General features: G+C 33.2%; 1 pseudogene; it reads right to left on the reverse strand.

Moving 5' to 3' along the window:
* Nucleotides 1–7546: 7546 nt before the first annotated feature.
* On the reverse strand, nt 7547–14796 carry LOC145089931 (DNA mismatch repair protein MLH1-like; annotated as a pseudogene).
* Nucleotides 14797–23784: the final 8988 nt, after the last annotated feature.

A 23784-nucleotide genomic window follows, 5' to 3' on the forward strand; every position in this document is an offset into this window, starting at 1 on the left:
GCCCTAATGTCTTTCTTTTTACCATATTCTTGCAATCTTGTTGCATGTGGTTTTTGATTTGCGTGCCCTATTGGAACTTGTGGTGGCTTCATCTTTAACATCTCCATTGTTAATTAGCACCTTGATTAGATTTTAAAGTTGTACAATGCACACTCTAACTCTACTGGGGCTTATTATGGATTGGACTCTATTTAATGTCATAGGTTCGGACAATCGGAGCTGTTCAATTGTTTTTGTTAGGACCAGTCAAGAACTTTATTTGGACCGGATTGAACCAACTACCTGAATGTTATTTCTCGTTGTCTTTCTCTTTTTTAATAAAGAAATAAGAGTTTGTTATAACTTTTGAAATGGTTCTTATTGTTACCTGTAATAACACACGCATAATGTCATTACAAAATTTTTTTGACTTCAGGCATGACTTTTTTTAAGTACGAATCAAGTGCCTTCCAAAAATAAATTAAGTCAACTACGTGGATGTATATTTAACAGAATTTAGATAAAAGAAATATAGAAATGTTTAAACAATAGATATGATTGGTTGGATCAATGTTGTTAAAATGTTTAACTATAAGAATTAATTTTAGTTAAATATAGTCTAATTAATCAATTTTAAAAAATGTTTAATTTAATTAATGAGTGCATTCCCTTTGTAAAAGTGCTTCCTAACAATGTTTAATCCCTTTCATAGTCTCGAAGGGCTTAAACATGAAATGCAAATCTACAATGAAGACTAACTTTAAACAAGAATAAATTAATTGTTTGTTACAAAGTTTTAATTCCTAAAACAGTTATAGATTCTAAAATTAAATAACTTTACAAGAAAATTGACTAATTTAAGTTGCTAAAATGAATTAAGGAAGAATTCAATATTTTAATACGAACAAAACATGCATTACTAAACCCAATATGTTTCCAACATAAATTCAATGTATTTAAATACAACTAAGACGAATTAAACACATAAAAATAAAAAATTCTGGTGGAGATGCAAAGGACGAATACAATGGATTCTGATGGAGAGGCAAAGAGTGATACACATGAGGAGAAAGAAAGAAAGAAGTTAGAACTTAAGAACATGAAGTGATAAAAGCAGGTAACAGTTTGGTAGATAGCAGAAAAAACCTGATAAAACTAACGATTGGTGATTTGCGATTTTTACAAAAGGTGAATCGGAGGTAAACATCGTTGGTAAAATTCAACGATTTGCAAAGAAAACCCTGCATCTGCATCGTTTCTTTGATCCTCCGTTGCCTCCTAAAGACCAACCCAAAAGGCCATAAAGGAATATGACAATTAGGTATTTTTGCAGTGGGTTGTATTATTATTGGTCTGTTGGGCTAATGCAATTGAAACGATGGTTAGTATTTAAAATTTTTATATAGTTAAAACAAGATATTGTAGAGTATAAGTAATTATAAATTAATTTGTTAAGCAAAATAAACATAATAATGTTATCAGAATATGATTTTGTGTTTTCAAAATTTGAATTGAATTTGATTTGTTACCAAAAAAAAAAAACATAGAAAGGATTAAGGAACATATATATATATATATATATATATATATATATATATATATATATATATATATATTACTATATTATTATACAAACCTTACTATTTATAAAAATAAATTTAAGACGTCCAAAAGATTAAACAATAAGTACAAATATTTAATACACAAATCTTATCTTTGAATTCTTATCTTTCTATAACTGGTCGACAAAATAAAAAATCAACAACAAATGTTCATTCAAGGGATTAAAAGGCCGACTTGCTAAATTTGTCTCATAAAACACATTTTGAATATTTTGAAATTTCCTTAATCTTCTATTTTTATACAAACTCCCCTACATAATCTGAGGAAAGTAAATTAGGAATTTGAAAAATCCCTTCATCATCCCCTTATCTCGGACGTCCTTCTTCTACAAATTAAGGGGTTTTTAATTGGATAGGAAAAAAAGAGGTGCTTATTGCTTATTCCCACAATAAGCTAACTTTGAGTGTTTGGATAAAATCCAGCTTATTAAGCTAAATAAGCTAATTTTAATAAGCATCTCTCCCCATGCTTATTGCTTATTGCTTATTCCCACCGTAAATAAAAAGCAATAAGCTAATAAACTAATCCAAACAGCCCCTTATTATTTACGTCCTCCAATTTATCGATGCTCTCTCTCTCTCTCACACACACAGAGATGATGAACTCGAAAATCCCTAATCTATACTCTTAATTCTGGAATATGGGATTCATGTCGGCCTCCTCTCCGTCAGTGATTGTAGCATGTACATGATTATCGCCTAAACCTCCACTGTGATCAAGAAGAAGTCATTTTTGCGTTTGATTCACCATGTCTGTTTATTTATTGATTTTTTATTTTTTCTTTAGGGAAAACTGAAGCATACCATATATCCTCTCTATCTCACTCAATCTATGTCTCTGGAAGAAGGGAATATGACTTATCAAGGTAATTAACTTTTCGGTATGTTCATATCTGGGTAACTATCTTTTTTTTGTACATATCTAGGTAACAAACTTTTTGGAAGTGTTCACATATGACCATTATGACCTGCTATAGCAGGTTAAATCCTAGATGTGAACGCTTTCAACAAGTTTGTTACCTAGATGTATACAAAAAAAATAGTTACCTAAATATGAACAAGACGAAAATTAAAAATTAAATTACATGAATGGTCTCTGTGGTTTAGGGGAATTTGTGGTTTTGGTCGCTAACTTATTTTTTTAACTTAAATGGTCCTTACTGTTTATTTTTGTTGCACGTTTGGTCTCCGTCTTACCTAAAAATACTATTGTGCCCTTATTAATTTATTTTTTTTAATTAATTTTCTTATCTATGTATTTATTTTTTACATATTTAAAAAAATTAATAGACCACACATATTTGTATCTCCTCGGATGATCCCTACTATTTATTTTCAATTAATTTATTTTTTTTAACTCGGATGATCCCTACTGTTTATTTTTGTTACGCGTTTGGTCTCTGTCTTATCTAAAAATACTATTTTTCCCTTATTAATTTTTTTAATTAATTTTCTTATTTATGTATTTATTTTTTATAAAAAAAATTAATATACCCCACATATATGTATCTCATCACCGTAAACCTGAAACCACATTTGAAAATTTTAATTTGAGTCTTACCATTCACCATCTCATCTCTGATCCTCCCCATCTTCTATTTCTTTTCCATCTTTAGTAACATCGACATCTTCACCGTCCTTTTTTTTGGTACTTCAACTCTGGCGAACCAACACCATAACCTACTGTCTCTTCATCTTTAGTGGGTTGTGGTGTTGATTCGACGGAGTTGAACAACCGAAAAAAGAAGTGATGATGAAGACGTCGATATCACTAAAGATAAAAAATAAATAGAAGTTGAGAAGGATGAAAGATGGGATGGTGAGGAGATACAGATATGTGGGGTCTACTAATTTTTCTTAAACATATAAAGCATAAGTACATAAACAAGAAAATTAATTAAAAAAATTAATAAGGGAAAAATAGTATTTTTAGATAAGACAGAGACCAAACGCGTAACAAAAATAAACAGTAGGGATCATCCGAGTTAAAAAAAATAAATTAATTAAAAATAAACAGTAGGGATCATCCGAGGAGATACAAATATGTGTGGTCTATTAATTTTTTTAAATATGTAAAAATAAATACATAGATAAGAAAATTAATTAAAAAAATTAATTAATAAGGGCACAATAGTATTTTTAGGTAAGACGGGGACCAAACGCGCAACAAAAATAAATAGTATGGACCATTTAAGTTAAAAAAATAAGTTAGCGACCAAAACCACAAATTCCCCCAAACCACAGGGACCATTCATGTAATTTAATTTTTAATTTTCGTTTTGTTCATATTTGGGTAACTATTTTTTTTGTACACATCTAGGTAACAAACTTGTTGAAAGCGTTCACATCTAGGATTTAACCTGCTATAGCAGGTCATAATGGTCATATGTGAACACTTCCAAAAAGTTTGTTACCTACATATGTACAAAAAAAAGATAGTTACCTAGATGTGAACATACCGAAAAGTTAATTACCTTGATAAGTCATATTCCACCGTACCACCTCCATTCTCTGTTCAAATCTAAGGTAAAAAAACTTATTTTTCATCTCTTATATTGAAGAAATTACAACTAAATTTATTTTTCATCTCTTATATTGAAGATATTGCAACCAGATTTCCTTTTCATCTCTATTCTCGAGCTTGAAAGATAAGGCGAACCCTTGTTCTCTCTCGCCAATTGACCAAGATTTCTTGGTACTGGTTTTAAAACCAATGATGTACTTTTTGCTAATAATTTCCAACTTTGTGTGTATCTGACGGTTACTTTACTTATTGTTAACCAATTTTAGTTTTTGGATCTGATTGTATGCGATTCTGTCATTTTCACTCACTACCTGTTTGTCGCTTATCTAATGAACCAAAAGAAAAACGATTTTAGGGATTTTCAATGAACATGGCTTGGTCTAATTTTGGGGTTTCCAACAAGAACAAGTTTCTCCATCTTGTCTTTTTCTATCCAAACCCTATGGTTGATTGTATGGTCAAATCTTTCACAACAAACACCAACTGGTAAAGGATCAGTTTCATGGGTTTCCTAAAATGATGGGGATAGTTCCTTTTCTTTTAACTGTGATGATTTTTTTTAAAAGACTGATGAATTTTTTAGATCCATAAAATTATTTTTTCTTTTTGTAGGTTTAATGGTACATATCATTTCTATACAATTCGAAAATTCATGAGTGAACCAAGTCTTGCAAACATGGCTTCAGAAGCTTTGGACCTTTTAAGTCGATATATGAAGGGGAATGTGGTATATGCTTAAACATTTATGAGATCTAGAACTTTTAAGATTGAATGGTTTGAAAATGAGATATGTTTTTTTTATGTTGCAGGGAAACTACATGTCTGAGACAACTACATGGTTGTATGATTTTGTAATGTGGGAATTTGCATCTGGAAACAGATAGAAAACTTCCAATTATTATACATTTTGAAACATTTTTGGTGATTGTTTCTTATATGATTTTAGTTTTATTTATCTTGTTTCATGAAAATCTCAAAAGCTTGGATTTAACTTTTAATATAGTTCTTAAAAAAATAAATGATCTTACTCTCTTTTTTGTTTGATGCAACGCCTTCATCTCATAAGCAACTTACAAATAAGTATTTGAGAACTTTGGGTTTGTTGATCTGTACCCAATTAATAGAATCACTTTCTTTTATAAATTTCCCAGGTAATTTTAATGGGCTAAATGCAAGAATTGATAATGTATTTTTGCATTTATCTCATTTAAAGCAACTTTAATAAAAATAAAATTATAGCAAGCTTACTTTGTTTTGCAATAAAAGTATATTGTTATTTCTTACCCTTTTAAAGTAAGTTGCTATACTTAACAATAAAATGAAGTTCATTAATATTTTTGCATCCAACCCCTTTAAAGTAAATTTTATAAAAAAAAAATCAAAAAATACAAATCAAACTAAGATGCTTTATTAAACAAAAATGTGAAAACACATTGCTATTTTTTGCATTTAGTCCTTCATTGAGCTAAATGCAAAAAATAGCAATGTTCTTTCATTTTATTATATAATATAGCATCTTACTTTGATTTAAATATCTTAATATTTGTTTGTTTTTTTTCAAAAAAAAAGTACTATATTGTTTAATATAGCAACTTACTTCCATTTTGCAATGAAATTTGATGCTTATTTAATTCATAGAAGTCAATGTGCATATAATGGCTTTACTTTGTTTTATCACTTTATACAGGTCAAAATGTAGCTCAAGATTGAAAAAACATCGGAAGAAGAATATACTGCAAAATATATCAAACTCTATTAGTTGTCTGGGAAGATGTTCCGGCAAATTTCATGACATTTTTCTTGATTTTGTATTTATTATTTATTATTAAATCTAATTTGGATTTGAATGTTAGTTGAAAGGTTTATATATATATATATATATATATATATATATATATATATATATTTTTTTTTTTTTTTTTTGTGAAACCATAGGTCGTCAAGTGATTAGTGTTGTCATGGTACCAAACAAAATATATGTGCATAAATTTGAAAGAATTACATATTTTTTTGATGAAATGATAAGTTTTGTGGTAAGGAATACAAATTTGATGAAATCGTCAATTCAAGATGGTCATTTAATCAAATAAATAATTTTTTAAGTTAAATGATGTTTTAGCATTTTTATATTTTTCTTAAGAATTAATTTTAATAAATGTTAAGTAAATGTCATTTTTTGAATCTTTTTACAAATCTTGATAAACTTATCAATATATTTTTACAAACTTTTATTTTAGAACGCATCGAGCCCACTCTCAAAACTTCTTTGAAATGGTTTTATAGTTAAGTAATTAATCAAAGGGTAAAATGGGTAATTGGTTTGTTCTTATGGCTATGAGGCCGATAAATTATGTCATGTGAAACTAAGCAAGATTCCAAGTTGTTCCCATTTATAATTTGGACATATTTATTTGGAAAAAAATAAAATCAATACTTCGATAAAACATATATCCTTATTAGATATAATATAAAACGTTTAGAAGATTTTTATAATTGAGTTTTCTTTTCCTACTCAATCTAACATATAAGAATTGCACAAAGATCCTAACTCTCATTTATCCAAATATACAAGAGAGTTCATGAAAGAAACATATTAATTTATGTCATATAGTGATTAACTGAAAAACCAAAATATGAATTGGTTAATCCAGTTTCATTAATAATGTTTGTCGATAATTATCTATTTCAATGTTAACCTAAAGTGCCAACCTATTTTTATTTGTTACCCAAAAGAACGTACTTCCATTTTTTTAACCCAAAAAGTCAAACAAAGATCTTAATGAAAAATATCATATAGTGTTTGCCTGACTTATAAACATCAAGATAAAATAAAACCTTATGTGTTATACCTTAGTAGTTATATATCGTAGCCTTGGGGATGAGTTGGGGACTGACCGGGGATAGACCTAATTTTCAAAGGGGGCGAGATTGGAATGGGTCGACTAACGATGAAATAGCTATCCTTCGATTGTTTCCAAAAGAAAACTATTCACCTCCTGTTGCAGTGCAGTTTGTGATATTTGTGAATACATTGTGTCTTATTTTTATATTGCATGTTTACTAAAACAAACTAATCGTTGAATTGACACTAATCATTGTTCAGAAACTAAGTGCTGGAAAAAAAAACAATTCGCCTTCCGCCGCTTTGCGCGGGTAACGGCTAGTGTATATATATATATATATATATATATATATATATATAAAGGATTAAGGAATAGTAAAATTTCTTTGCCGCGTAGGTTTTTCTGGTTTTACATTTTTGATCCCTTATTACTTGGTTTTTCTGAATTTCATCATCTTTTGGTTTGTGACTTTTCCCAGTTAGTGGTGGGTGCATGTCGAAAACACGTGTTACTTTGTTGTCTTCTTCCAGTTTCAGTCACGTTTCCTCAACCGACACCATTATAAAATCATGTTTACCTTAAACTTTGTTTTCCCTCTTCCTTCTCATTCTCACCTCCATCGAAACAACACCACCGACCTTGCATCCCTCAACCCTCCGTCGATGTCGTTTCCGTCTCCGGTCTCCCACAATGCCAACCTCGTACAAAACCGCCGCATCATAAGCTTCTATTTTCTTTCCACCTATGGCTACCACCCACCGGATCTATTATTGGGGTTTTATTCAAAAATTAGTTTAAAAAACATAAGATTTAGCAACGGAAGACTTGATGATTTAAATAACATAAAAAACATTTAGAACCCACCAATGATCTACTTGCAAAGTTTGGAAAGAAAAACAAGCACTAAAGAAGAAGATAAAGAAATCATAACCTTTGTAGTTCTTTAGATCCTCTTCGGAGGCTTGGAAGTTGACGAAAAATGATGAAGTTAAGAGACACCACCAATGACTTAACTTGATGTAGAATGCTAGTTCTTTTGTATAGAACTCTTAAGACTCTTAAACTTTATGTTCTTATCAAAATAAGAACATAAAGAAAGCATAAGCAAGAGTGTGATCTTCAAGTCTTCAACTAAAACTAGAGAGAAACACACATACATAGTTACGGTTTTTGCATGGGTGGTGAAAGAGATATGAAAGCCTCACTTTATATAGAAAATCTTTGGTACATAAGTTCTTAACACTTTAAGAACTCATGCCCCTAAAGCCCATGTGTTCCCCATGCTTAAACCATGCCTTTCTTTTGAATAAATTAATCAAAAAATCATCACTCCTTATTTTAATCATATTGTTCATGTTTGTCCTTTTGGAGGAGTATTCTTTTCATTAAACAAATGAAAAACCCATATTCTCTTTTGTCTTGCCATATTTCTAAAATATGAAGGCAAAAGAAGAAAAAAGCCTTTTATATTTTATAAACCAAGTTTATAAAATATAAACTTTACTTTTTGGTAAAAGACAAAAGAATTTATCTAGTCCAAAATATTGTGGGGTCCTTCACCCTAAAGAATTTCGGCACCCTACATCCCCTGAAATCATTAAAGGAGAGTATGTGGGATTCGTGTTGACTAGCGGCTAGATTGGCCCTAAAGATCCGAAGGCAATCCTCCATCAACTTGATGATACCCTCCATGATCGACCCAAACATCATTGGGGTTGCCTCGTGGATGCCCGAGCCTGAACTAAATCTAGATCTTGAACCTCCTGCCCCACCACTTGTCATCACCATGCTGAAACATAACACAAAAGAAACAATCAATACACATACGAAGAGGTTCACACTCTCGAAATTTCTTGAATTCATCAATGCCTTCCTTGTCTTGGGTATGATCATGGAATTCCAGTAGTATGGACCTAATACTACCTTTTACACCAATCTATACCCTTCCTAAGGATTGTATCAAACCCTCCAAGTCGCTTCCTTTCTATCTAGTACTCCTCTCATAATATAGAGTGCCCTATGCGCCAAGTCATATTCCAGGACCTTCCTAGGGTCCCTTTCCTCACCACTCACTGCTATCAGATACATAAGGAACTCCCTCTAATACCACTTAACTACCACACAATTACAATAACATACTATCAGTACTAGATAATTCTTTTAGTGAAAGGTCTCCTACTACAACGGTTGGATTCACACAAGAGCTGCACAATAGAGTTAAACATAACCCTAATTATCTAATCCCAACAATATGTAACTAAGCGCATTCTCCTACTATTTAGATGATATTACCGAGAATTTCTAAAAGCACAAAGCATGCAACATTCGAGCATTAAGCAATTCAGATCAGAACATACCTTAATCAAGCCATCCAATCAGATAAGTAATCTATACTAGCATGCAGATCTATAAGCTCATAAAATAGGCACATATAGGAATTTCTCTTAGCATTATATCATGTAATCTTAAGCAGATACCTAGTCCTAATCTAGCATGTCATTCTCATATCACAGCGTAAAACATATAACTTGTATGGGTATTTTAAGAAGACTTACTTGAGCTCAGTTGATTACACGCATCACAACCCTTTCTCTTATTAAAAATCCATTAATAAAATGTTTCTTTTTATGAAAAATCTACAAAATCCTCAGTTTGAGTTTAGAAACACCTGAGATTAGACTCGAATCCCTTAAACCATGGCTCTGATACCAACTTGTAACATCCCAAAATTCAGATAAAAAGTTTTGTTTTTAAATCATTCTCAAACACTCAATAATCATGTCTAATAAACCAATATGTATCATAGTAAAAATATCATCATAGTACATAATCCCAAAATCACATAATGCATAAAACATGGGTAGATGCGGTGTGATCAGGCAGACCCCTTCCCTTTCGAGTTGGCAGTACCTGAAACATAAACCGAAAACTATAAGCATAAAGCTTAGTAAGCTTCGCCAAAATACCTCATACCATACATACATAACAGTCAAAACATAATTAGGTCTATTTCACCCCATTCGATATCTTTCAATCGGTATTGAGTCTATTTCACCCCCTTCAGTATCTTTCAACCGGTACTGGGTCTATTTCACCCCCCCCCCTTCTTTCTCTTTTAACCGGTATCGGGTCTATTTCACCCCTACAACTAAGCATACAATCATATCAACAAGAGTCACAAAGACAACAAGCATATTCATGAATAACAGTAAGGGTCACAAAGACAACTATCATTCTAAAAACATAATCCATTGGGTCGCCATTGATGCCTTCGACCCACGATTATAATGAAGGAAAACTCACCTCAGCATAGAGACCAACAAATCACACTTGGGCTGCTGAATCGAAAATCCCAACACTAAATCACAAATAATACAACCCTAAATAGCAATTAGGTCACTAACACAAATTAAGGGTCCAAATTCTAAATCCTTAATCCTAGGGTAAAAAGGTCGCTTTACCCATCCCTTAATGGGCCAACATAACATGGCCCAATTCCAAACTAGCCAAAATCCAAAAGACGCTTAAAGCCTAATGTGGGCCCAAATCCATAAAGGCCCAACTCAAAAAGACGTGTGGCCCAACAAGGGCCCAAAACCCTAAAGTCCAAGGTGGCCCAAAATCAGTGTTGTAAAACTCGCCGAGTTGGCCGATTACTCCTCCGAGTACTCGCTACTCCCCCCTTGCCAAGGCGAGTTACATAATCTCGAATACTCCCCGATCGGCCCCTTACGAACTGAGTAGTGTTGTGAAATTCGGTCAACTCGGTGATTAATGTGTATAATATAGTTAATGATTTATTATTTAACATACACACATGTGATTATTACTACATATATATCTTAAATTTCAGTAATTATTCATGAAGTGAGACCATTATTTGTTTTTCATTTTTTGTGTATTCACATGTATCCGATTTTGTTATATATTTCAATCAACTTATGATTTTATATTATGATTTTGACATATATAATTTCCCTAAAAATATTTCTACACAAATTTCCAAATCCGAGTACTCCCGAGTACTCGCTACTCGGTAGTCGGCCGAATAGGTACCGAGTAACGAGTTCTACAACCTTGCCCAAAATCAAATGCCCAAAAAGGTTCACAGGTGAGTACGCTAAGCATACCACCAGTACCCCTGACATACTCGATGGCTTCGCATGAATTAAGATCCCAGGTACGTATGCTCAGCATACGACCCAGTTGGACAAAACCTTCCTTTTAGGTCTTAATTCGTTAAGACCTAATGTCCAACTCCGGATCTAGCTCTTTAGGGACGTCCTAAATAATAAAGTTGGCAACTTTATCATTTTTCACTACTAGAAAAACAGCCTTTTACGACGCGCAATGCGTGTCGTAAAACGCTCAGACGACACGCAAATGCGTGTCAAGGAAGGCCCTGTCATAACGAGAGACGACACGCTTTTGCGCGTCGTCTATAGATGACACGCATTTACGATGCGCATTTATGACATGCATTTACGACGCGCAATTATGACACGTAATGCGTATCAAGGAAGGCCCTGTCATAAAGGAAGACGACACGCATTTGCGTGTCGTAACCTTACGACGTGCGTGTTTATGACACGCAATGCGTATCAAGGAAGCCCCTGTCAAGAAAGGTCATGTCATAAATGAAGATGACACACATTTTTGCGTATCGTAATTTCAAATGTTTTAAAAAAAAATTATTTATACATTTACTAATTTTCAAATTAAATTTGCATCATAACAAAAAATAAAATACCATATATAAAAAATACAATCCATTGCATAAAATTTAATGTCATACAAATAATCGATCCATGGAAAGATAAAACAAATCAATAAAAGTTTTCTCCCTATACATGATTATCACATACTAAATAAAAAACTTTATTTCATATTCATCCATATGATTACATTATTCATTAAAAAAAATATATACCTACATCTTCGCCTAAAATGTTATTACATGATGCAAGTTGGCCACTTCATCGATGGATCACCAAGAGGAAGACCAACAACTGCTGTTAAGTTTCACAAATACGATAATATTTAAGAAAACAGAAGGGCAGATTTGTAAATTGTAATTGAACCTTCTCTGTGGATTCAGCTTTGTTCTCGGCTCCTAAAGTTTCAATGCCGGTGCCTCTTGTTTGGTGCATGCAAATCTTTATCTGAACTCCACACACCTAACTTTTGAGGATTATTTTCGTTTATAGTGTTCACTCCGTATTCCACATTTATCAGAGGAAATGAGAAAAATATATGAGGAATGAACAATCAAACAACGAAAATAGTCCTCAACAATATAAAACAATCAGATAACAATATATGAGGAATGGAATGGAATAAGAAAGGGAATGGAATTGATGATTACCCGAGATAATTATGTTAATGGTTCAATGACTTTTGGTTGAGCATCACGAGTACAAAAATAAGAATGTTTCTCCAACTAAATGGATCATGTAATAAAAGATACCCCAAAGCCAAAAACTAGGAATGTTTTTAAATGACCCAATACTTGATAGGTTACAAGAGATGTTTTTCCAATCACCAAGAAGGTACTGAAGTTTACTGATACTGATATCATGCAAGAAAGAACAATAAACTCCTGCAATTTAAATTAGAATGTTAAAATTAGCTACATACTTTCACTTCTTTCTATTGTTGCATTGAAGTTTCACCTTTTTGCTTATTAAGGAAATAAAAGTAGGATGATGTTATAAACAAATCAATGAAAGTATGTTGATGTTTCATAATGCTAAAACCAAAGGGACCTTAAACTGAAAGACTTACTTGAGCATTAATCTTTCTTTTTAAGTCATCATTCTTGATGCCTTCTGAATCTGGATCTTATTCAGTCAGTGCCAGCATGATTAGTTCTGGCAATGGAGCAAGCTCACTTAATTGTATTGCATTGAAGTAACCAAATCGTTGTAGAACCAGTTGATACATGAGCTCTTTGCTACAAAAAAAGAAAGAAGAATTTAGTGCCTAATCTATAGAAACTTTGCAAGCTTAACTATACAGATATATGAAGTAGTTAGCAGAAACAGATCAGATATATTACCTCAAATTTACAACATTGGCAAGATATACCAACATACATGAAGTTCCTTACAGTGTCCAAAAGACCTAACAAAAAGAACCACATCAGAAATTAACAACACAAGATTATGCATATATAGTTCATAATGAATGTGGCGATGGAGGATACCAGAGTGATAATCATGTTCAAGCTCATCGATAAGTTCCTGAACACTTGTAAGATCAACAGTTTCCTTGGGATTCCTCCTCTGTCTGATGGAAGGCCTGCAGTAAGTTAATGGAGATGTACATGTATGGTTATATATCTGAAAATCCAAATATATAAAAAATAATAGTATAAAATCTACTTGGCACTTGGCAGACAACTTTATTTGCAACAAGTAGAGCATGCATGATCAATATCTATGGTCCACCTTCATGAGGAGTGTTACCCATTGTTTATATGGAAATAGAGAGATCCTAAATTCCTACCTCAAAGAGTTCAAGCCATAACTTCTTTCATTGGGTCTAGAAGGCTTAGGTTGCAAATAAGCATGCATCCTCCCAGAAGGATCCTGTGAATTTGTCTGCACCATCTTATTTACAAGTATTTTTTTGCGACCCTTTAAAATATATAAAAACAAGTTAGAACATGAAGAGATATATCAAGTGAAAAGTAAAAAAGAAGAGCATCACTACACTCTTATAGTTGCATACCATAAGTCGATGTGTTTACACAGGAAGCTTTGTTTATAGATATTGAACTGGCAGGAGAGCAATCCACTGCCTGTTCAAACACATAAAAGCTTTGTTTATAGATATGTAACACATACCATTGATGAAGAGAACCATGGTTGTCTTCTTTTGTAGAGTAACTAGATTCGGATATAAAGCCAACCATTTCAAAAACTGAAGTAGATGGATTAGCATCTGAAGCCTCTATCTTCATCTGACTACGAGCAATTGAGACTCCATACCCAGATCTGATTGCATCCAGCCTTGTAGACATAGCAACTGAGTGAACATCGGCTGCACCAGCTCCATGCTAAGAATCGGATAGTGGATATGTACAAGACATTAAAACCAATATTAAAAAACTTATGCAGTATGCCTCCCAAAATTATGGAACAAAACAATTATTAGTTTCAGATGCAAAACAATTAGTTAAACTACTCACCTTTCTGCAGGAGAAGCTCATGTTTTTATGATGAATGGCAAACCGACAAAGTAGGTCAACAATTTTTGGATAATCATCAGCAGAGTTCTGGAGAGTTTTCCTTCGTGCAATCATGTTATAAAATAAATTCACAATCTGGAAAAGACACACACGTCATCTAATCAAAAGGGGAGTAATGTCACTTAATAACAGAGATTTAGTAAGATCAAAATTCACCTGTAAATGAAGCTCATTACCATGGCATTCTCATTTTTTCGATTACCAATCACAGATGAATGCCAAGACGCGGAAAATGGAATGAAGCCATTAGGAATTTCGGTTGGGTTGCTCTGCATTAGTAGATATAATTGATTAGAAAAAGGAATCGATCAGCAAATGATTAGAAAAAAAGATTGAAATAGATAACTTATTACATGCATTGGTGTTAGGGCTTGTGTTCCCCTTGCTCTTATGCATTTTATACATGATATTCCTCCCAAATCAATACATTCGTGAAGATGCTTTGAAACAACACATCCACAGTGAACAGGCTGTGCAATAATTTAAAAAAAAAAAAAAGACTTGGTGAGCAGAAAAGATTATAAGTTCTTGTGGTAGTACCTGAATCCTGATTTTTCAGTTACTAGCTACTTCCATACCTAATATAGGAGATAATGTTGATATTAGAATGTGTTCTAGACAATAAATGCATGTATGAGATAATATTGAGGTCTGTTGTTATCATAACCAATTTGGTGATTTCCAATTTACATACACAAAAATCACTTTCCCTAATTTAGCTCTTCAGTAGGTATGTCGACTGGTTGTGACAACCACCTGTATACCAAAGGAAAGCCCTCAAGTCTCAGCCTTTAGTACTTGTTGTGTTGTAGCCCTTTTGCACCCTTACTTGAGGAGAGAAAGACAGGTGAAACATTGAGGATTGGCCATGGAATGCAAGAGGGATGAGGCCATTAGGGCAAAAAGACTCGCTGAGAAGAAATTGGCTGATAAAGATTTTGCTGCTTCCAAGAAATATACAGTAAAGGCCCAAACCCTTTATCCTGATCTTGATGGCATCTCTCAGATGTCCACCATTGTTGATGTGTATATATCTGCAGAAAATAAGGTAAATGGTGAACTCGATTGGTATGGGATACTCGGTGCACCGTGATAAAAACAAATCGGTTGGTGCAGATGGAGCATTTAAACTTATTTCCGAAGCATGGAGTTTGTTGTATGACAAGTCTAAAAGATCAACCTATAACCAAAGGAGGAAAGTTCCATCAGCTTCCCCTGGTGTTGGTGTAAACAGTTTTGCAAAGCGTGCAGCTTCAAAAGTACAAAAGTCACACAGCTCCACCACTACTTTTTGGATTGTTTGCCATGGATGCAGGATGCAGTATGAATACCTAAAAATATACCTTAATCAAACACTCCTATGTCCTAATTTTCAGGAGCCTTTTTTGGCTACAGAGAGTGCACCACCTGTTACTTTTAAGAAACCGGTTGCACACCAACATCAACAACATCTGGATTCAATTAAGAAATATCATTCATCAAGCAACACAAACACAGATGTGGTATATAAAGAGAGCGTGAATGAGAGATTGAAAAGAGAGCGTGAAGAGTTGTCCATGGGAAACCACTCAAAAAATAGAAAAGCAGATGACAGTGACATCAAGTAGCAGCAACCTTCTTCTTTTAACACCCCATATCAAAGGTACTCAAGAAATAATACATCTAGGAATGGGATAAGAACAAATGGTTTTGAGACTGATCTGGCATATAAAATTTGGAATAGAACCAGAGAGTTGACTGTAGTTGAAACTCGAAACATGCTAATGAAAAAAGCCCAAAAGGAGATTCGCAGATGGCTTTGAGAAAATCTAGGTTAAATTTGGAAGAAGGTAAAAAAAATCAAAAGCGAACGGCTAGAGCTTAACAAGTTCGTCTCAAAACAAACAAAGACCTACCTGAATAGCTTCCCAAATGGAATAATCGTATGGTCAAATAACCATGGTACCACGAACAGGGCCGTTCCAGCGAGCTCAGCCTAGGAAATGACATCGAGGTACCACGCATTGAAATCCTGGGAACGAGAGGTTATGTATTTCTTATACTTTCACAGCTACGCATATCTTCTTCATTTCTGTGCACAAACCTAACAATAATGAAAATATCATATTGTTAATTTCTTTTCAGGTGTAAACCAAAATGGAACTCCAGAGAGAAAACAAGATGTAAGACTTACTCAGTCTCTCTCTCTGACTACACATAAATCTATTGAACAACGATGGTCGGCGTGAGCGACGATTGAGCATCGATAAAGACTTACATAACAAATGAACCATCGATTAAACCTTCGATAAAGACTTATAGTTGTGGCGATTGTCGACGATTGAACATCGATGGTCGGCGTGAGCGGGAGTCAAGCAAAACCAGTGAATCGATTGAACGGGGAGAACAGCTTGAGGGAGGGTTATGTGACACAAACTCGAAACCCTAGTTCAAGCAATAGTCGATTTTGTGTCCCTATGAATGTAAAGTGTTCGATATCTTGTGAGAAATGAAGCAATAGAGATCGATCTATGGAGGATGTGGGTCGTCCTTTGAGGGATTAAAAAAACCCTAGCTTCCAAGACTTTGTGAGGACGGGGTTTTCTAGTTTTTAGATTCCTGCAAGGTATTAAGGAGTGGCGGAGAAGTGGATCAGAGAGAAGAGAGAAGGGGAGAGTAGATTGTGAAGATGAAAGGTAGAAAGAAGGTAGAAGACGGGTTTTCAAAATTTTGGGGATTTTGTTTCCCCCTCTACTAAACGCGCGTTTCATTAAAATTATAAAGCGACAGGTATAGAGAACGCGCCTTTAAAATAAAGCGCCCTCCGTGTTTTTAATTTCTTTTCTAGAGACACTAATTCAAGGGCACACAATAATGCGTGACATAAATCCTTAAAATTTTTGAAGAGATGGCACTTTTTTAATGTCACTCTCTTTTGCGTAACATAAATCAACGAGTGTCGTGATTTGCGCGTCGTAAAAGGGTCTTTTTCTTGTAGTGTTTCATGTCTTAATGGGACTCAAACTCATGATCTAGCATTCTACTATCATTAAATGATTACTAACTTGTGCATGGTTGATCTACAACCATCAGGATACAAGCTTTATGTACCAAGGACCTTAGAAACATCAAAAGAAACATCTCAAACATCTGGAGTAGCATTTACTCACAAGAGTTCATCCATGGGACTAAAATATGCTAGTATCTTCTCCAAATCTTGATCTAGACATAGGATGAGAAAGGTTCAGACTTTATACCTCCAATAAGCTGGAAAGAGTGAATAATCCTTGGATCTACAAGCTCTCACTTGAGCAATGCTTTTCTACAAGTCTTCTTCTTCTTCAATACGCACCACATACACCAAAACACACATACAATAATCAATCTATTGAGAAATGTGTTAGGGTTTTGAGGTGTTGCTCACAAAAGGAAATGAAGGCGTATAAGGTGAAAGCTTTGGGGTCTTAATGTGTTTAAATATGGTGTAAACCCTAAAAATTAGGGTTTGCCTCTGGCTGACCTACGCCCAGCATACTAGGGGGCTACCATGTTTCCAAGGCTCTTTGAGGTACGCCCAACGTACCTCATTTAGGCCTATCGTACTGGGTCCTTATGCAACATAATTAGATACTTAAAGAATAAGAAATTTACCTGAAGAACCGGACGTTAAGTAAGTTTTCCTTTTTCATGCTCTATATATCTTTAGTCTAATTATTGTAACAAAATTAATATGAATGTTTCCTATTTCTTTCCGGTGCAGCTGCTCAAGAATTTTGACATTGAACAACACAAAATTTCTAGGGTCATGACAACTTGGAAGAGAAGTTATTTTGGTATTAAGAGTTAACTCCCAGCTAATGGATAGTCTTCCATATTTAAGAGCTTTGTTCCACCACACACAACCATAATCTATTTCGAGTAAAATATCAATAAAGGCCAGGTCGAAACTTATTCAAACACATGCCAATGGTGCGGGGGCTTCCATTAGTTTTCATTATAGCTCATTTGTTTTATTTTATTTTTTAATGATTTAGTTATTAAAAATGTAACTTGGTCATTATTGTAAATAGGGACAAAATATAGAAAACTATTTTTAAAAGTTAACCGTAAAATAATAAATTCAGGTTCATCTCTAGTTCTAACAATTAGCAATTGTTGACGAAAGATGCAGGCATGTTTCAAATATATATTTTTCACATCTCTGAGTATATTATAACTTAAACCATATTAAATTTGTTATATGATTTCATTTTGATGTTTTGGTTCCGACAACATTACTTTTATGTTCGTATTCCACCTCTACATAGAAGCACTTCATTTGAGCTCCATGCATCAACTATGAAATATTTTTATGGTTTAGCACCCATAATACTATTATTGTATGCAAAAACAGACATAGTCCCTCGTTTCTACTCATGTCCGAACTAAAACCACATAAATATCGTTTTTAAATTTATTATGTATTATTTTAACTATTGTTCTTATACGTGTGATTGTTGATCTCAGCAACCAAAACCCTTTTGGATTTTAGTTTAATCACATAGAACTTAGGTAAGAGCTTGTAAAATAAGTCAAGGTTAAAGGAAAAACATAATTAAGTCATCTAGGATTTTATATAAATTTGGACCCAATTGCAAATAACCAAAAAAATTCAAGTTAATGTCATAAAAGCCTTTAAAATTTTCGGAAATGTTCAAATTTACGCTTTGAAGAGTTTTACGTTCAATAATGCTTCAAGTTTTGTTTAATTCGTCCATTCTAGCCTTTTAACAAGTTCAGCCGGTCATATGTATGAGTAGGTGCGACACATGGCACTGATTAGGTTGGGATTGCTCTGACCAGGCACCACATCGATGTTGACGTCGGTGTTTCTATATATTAAAAAAATTGAGGAGGTTGAGAAAGCAGGGATGCCTGGAATCGAATCGGACACCTTCCACTCATTAACAAACAAATAAACTTACCACTAGGCTGTAGCACTTTTTATGTCCTTATTCCTAGTATTTGATATATAATATATAACGTTGAAAGCATTTAAATATAACTATTATTATTATTATTATTATTATTATTATTATTATTATTATTATTATTATATAAAATACGCTTTTAGATGTAAAAAATATGTTTTTGAAAATATAATTATATTTTAAAAGTATTTATACGTTTAAAAACATATTTATATAAATACTTATTTATATATTAGAGAGCATATATGTATTTTTAAAAGTTTATTTTTTTAAAAACGTATTAATACAATAACAAACTACATTATCATTTGAATATGCATTTGTTTTAAATAAAAATGTTATACGTACAAAACAATATTACTTGTATTTATAAAAAAATATATATATATAAAAAAAAGTATTTATATAGTAAAAATATACTTTAACATTTGTATACATATTAAAAATATCATTTATAAAATTAAAAATTATATTTTTATATTTGTATGCTTTAGAAACTTTTTTATATGTGTTTGCGCATTTAAAAAATATATTTTTATATATTTATAAGTCTTTTAAAATCTATAAAAACTATATATGTACATTTAAAAATATATGTATACATTAAAAAAAAGGTAAATATCTATTTGAAAACAAATATATACATTTAAAAACGAATTTTATACATTCAAAAACGAAAATTTTATATTAAGAACTAAACTAAAGTAAGCAAACAACAATATAAATATGTATAAATACATTTTATGTATAAATACATTTTGTGTGTGTGCGTGTGTGTGTGTATATATATATATATATATATATATATATATATATATATATATATATATGAAATAAATACATATTTATTCGAAATTGCAAAAATGGTCTCTATGGTATGTGTTTTTTGGGGTTTTAGTCCAAACCCTGATTTTTTTAGCTTCGTGGTCCTTTTGAGCTAGTTTCATTGCAGATTTGGTCCCTCGGTAAACTGAAATGACTTTAATACCCTTGGGTATTTATTTTCTATTTCTAAATTCATTTTTTTAAAGTTTACAATAATTATTTATTCATTTAATAATTGAGAAATGAAAGCTCTCTCTCTCTCTCTCTCTCTCTCTCTCTCTCTCTTCGTTGCTTTTCATCAGAACTCACTTCGAATAAAAAATGTCATACAAAACTCAGGTAGAAGATAGTGAATTCAAATTCATTTATGACTTCAAAGTTCCCTCCCTCTCTGTTTCTCGCTCCCTGTATCTCACCCCACAAAGGATTTCATGGTCTTCGAATCGGTGAGTTTCAGAAGGCGATCGAAGATCGTGAAGGCAATCGAACCCCCACAAGGTCCTATCAAAACCCTCCTCCCTTAACCCCTCTAGTAGTCTAGTTAAACCCCTTTTCGATTTAATGCCTCCCTCTTCTCTGTTTATTTTTTGTATCTAATATCTTTTCATCTCAATTCAATGATTTGATGGGTCTGATGGATGCTTATGGTGGAGGTGATGGATTGTTATCCTTGTTGCAGGTTTTCTGGTCTAGAAATGGTGAAGAAGACTAGGTGGGGAACAGGACGCGAAATCTCAATAAAATACTTTTTGGCCTTAGGTATCTAAATTAAAATCGTAGATATCCCTAAACCGTGAGCATACATAAAAAGAACACTCAAATTTGACTTCGTATGAGGAAGTTTTGATTTTTCGAAGTTTCGGATATAGCGGTAGACAACTAAAAACTCGAAATAGAGATCGAGCGACTTTTGGTCAACACAATCTAAACGAGAGTCGAATGTCTCGACAATAGTGATACAACGGCAAAAAGACAGACGAAAACGGATGTCGGATGAAGAAGTTATGGATTTTTAACGGACTTTTCGTGTCCCGACCTATTAAAAATATATAATTAAAAATAAATTCAAAACTAGCCGACGGAGTCTAAATGAAAATTGTAGAGTATATTCTCACCTACGCATGGATATAAAGAACGTGAAAAACGGAGCTCGTACGCAAAAGTTACGTAATTTAGAAGTTGGAAAAATCACATTACGCCCCGCGTACCAAAGGATAGGAGCCTCGTCCCATCGGCCAACAGGCTCTCCCATCAGACAGAAGCCCTCTCATCCGAAGTGCGTAAGCAATGACGTCCGCTATGCCCCGCATAACCTCATACACCCAGCGTACCGAGGCGGTCTAGCCTCCTATAAAAGGGGTGTGAGGGTTCCGGGCAAATTTGCTCATTTCTTCTCTTTCTCGTGCTTACGCTCTGCGTTTAACCCCTCGAAGCCATCCCGACATCCCGGTTTTCAAACCAAAGTTCCGAAGGAAGTTTTACGCTCCCGAGATTCCTGAGAATCCCGAGAAATCATCTTTCTCCAGTCGTTCTGCTCGACTTTTGTCTCACATTCTTCAAACTACCAGGTGAGTTCATACCCCCATTTCTACGCTTTTAACTGATTTTAAATGCTTTTGAACACTTTCCCGCGGGGGGGGGGGGGGGGGGGCGGGGGGGGGGGGGGGGGGGGCGGGGGGGGGGGGGAGGGGGGGGGGAATACAAAAACATAAATCTTTTGTTATACATTTCATGTTGTCTTTATAACTACTACATGGATTTTGTTAACTTGCAAACATCTTACACCACTACACCCTCTCGGGATGAAACATAATTATGAATATTTGAAGTTTTATTTATATGTTTGCATCATATCAAGGGTAACCATTTTTACTATAACATTCGTAAACATGTAAGGACATACAAATCATTATTATGCCTTGTCAAAACTGTAAAAAAAAGGTAATTATTTCAGAGACAAACATATTCATTCTAATACGTGACTTAATTGAGAATTCGTGAGTTATTCATCTTCAATATACCTTTTAAGGTACTGCTAGAAGTCATGTTTATAACCAGAATCTCCAATCCGGAGAACGTGACAAGTGTGTATAGATCTATACGGGACTAATGATCCCGCGCCCTGACTGCTAGCTACAGTCCTCGGGGTGACAAGTGTCATCTCATTTCGACGCCTGAAGAACGTCACTACAGGAAATTATGATAGTACGGTTATAAAAACTCACCGGATTGACAATTATTATGGTATTATGTTTTCACGGGAAAAGTAACAGATACAGTTCTTTTCACATTCAAATACAAATCTTCTTATAGTTTTGTTTTACAATAAGACTATATATCATTCTTTTGAGCATGTCATAGTTGCTTACATGTTACGGTCTTGGTCATTTAAGACTACATTTCACTTTTAGGAAAATATAGCATTTTCCTGGTTCAAATACATACAATTTATACAACAATCATTCATACTCATTTCATACACTCATAAGAAAATATCGGATTTTCTGGAAAACGAACGTGAACTTTCGAATGGCATACATTTTCTCAAAAACACTACTTATGAACTCACCAACTTTATTGTTGACACTTTTTCTTTGAAATAATTTGTATTCTCAGGAAAACGCTAAACCAGGTAGCAACTACTTTTGAAGACTAACGCGCTGACGTTAGTAATATATTTTGGATCACCATATTGTATTTGATATTCAAACATGTAACACATACAATCATGTAAACTTTTCAAATATATTTATATTATGGTGGTGTATACTTTCTTTACTATTCAATTGTTATGATATTATGCATGACATCCTCCGCCCCCAAACGTTTCCGCCATTCAGGTTTGGGGGTGTGACAGCAAGCCACAATGGCTTGTGTGGCGCTTCGTCAGCTACAATCAACGTTATGTGCACGACTCTTATACAAGCAAACCAGTTAGCAACCGTGAAACTTGATTAAAGAATTGACATCTCTATGAAGAGCAGTCCAAACATCACGTGCTAAAGAAAAACCATGATTATAATTTTCGAAACCTAAAATCATTTATTGTTTTTCTCCGCTCCAAAGTTTTTTTAGAACACCAGAATTTTATTAAAAATGGAAAAGGACCAGCAAGAAACTACCAAAAAAACATCAAGTAATATCTAATTGGAGATTTTGAACATCAATATAGCCGTTTATTTTAAAATTTGTTCTTTTATGTTTAACGGTAACATCTTATTTCTAGATAAAAGTTATCCCATGAAAATTTCTTATCACCGAATGGGATCCATCCAATTTGTAATTGGTCGATTGGATTTATCCTATATGGATTTCAATTATTTTCCAGATAAAAAATATATGTGTCCGGTTCTTGCCCCTCTACTTCCATGACTCATTATTAACGGCTCTTTGATAAGTGACTAGGTATAAGACTCATGTATTATATAGGTTAATCAAAAAAATTAAATATAAAGGTCTAAATATTTAAGAACTTTGGATTTATAAAAAAATAAGAAAAATAATGAATTGTTAAAATTGATTTTTTTTTTATCTTTTAAATTTAAATAAATAAACAGAATAAACTAAAGAGTTTTAATTTGAGAATTTTGAAATAAGAAGGTAAGTCCATTAATGAAATTGATATTCATTTATTACCACATTTATTGTAATTATTATATTAAAGTATTATGTGAAATTTATTAAAATAGAAAAACATATGAAATGACATGTGGAAAAGAAATTAATTTCAAATAACCACAAAATAACATTTGACAAATTAAATGAGAGTGTGACATGTGGCAAAAAAAAA

Source organism: Lactuca serriola, chromosome 2 (genome assembly GCF_051521515.1).
Source record: "Lactuca serriola cultivar US96UC23 chromosome 2, Lser_US96UC23_V15, whole genome shotgun sequence".
Lineage (NCBI taxonomy): Eukaryota > Viridiplantae > Streptophyta > Magnoliopsida > Asterales > Asteraceae > Lactuca > Lactuca serriola.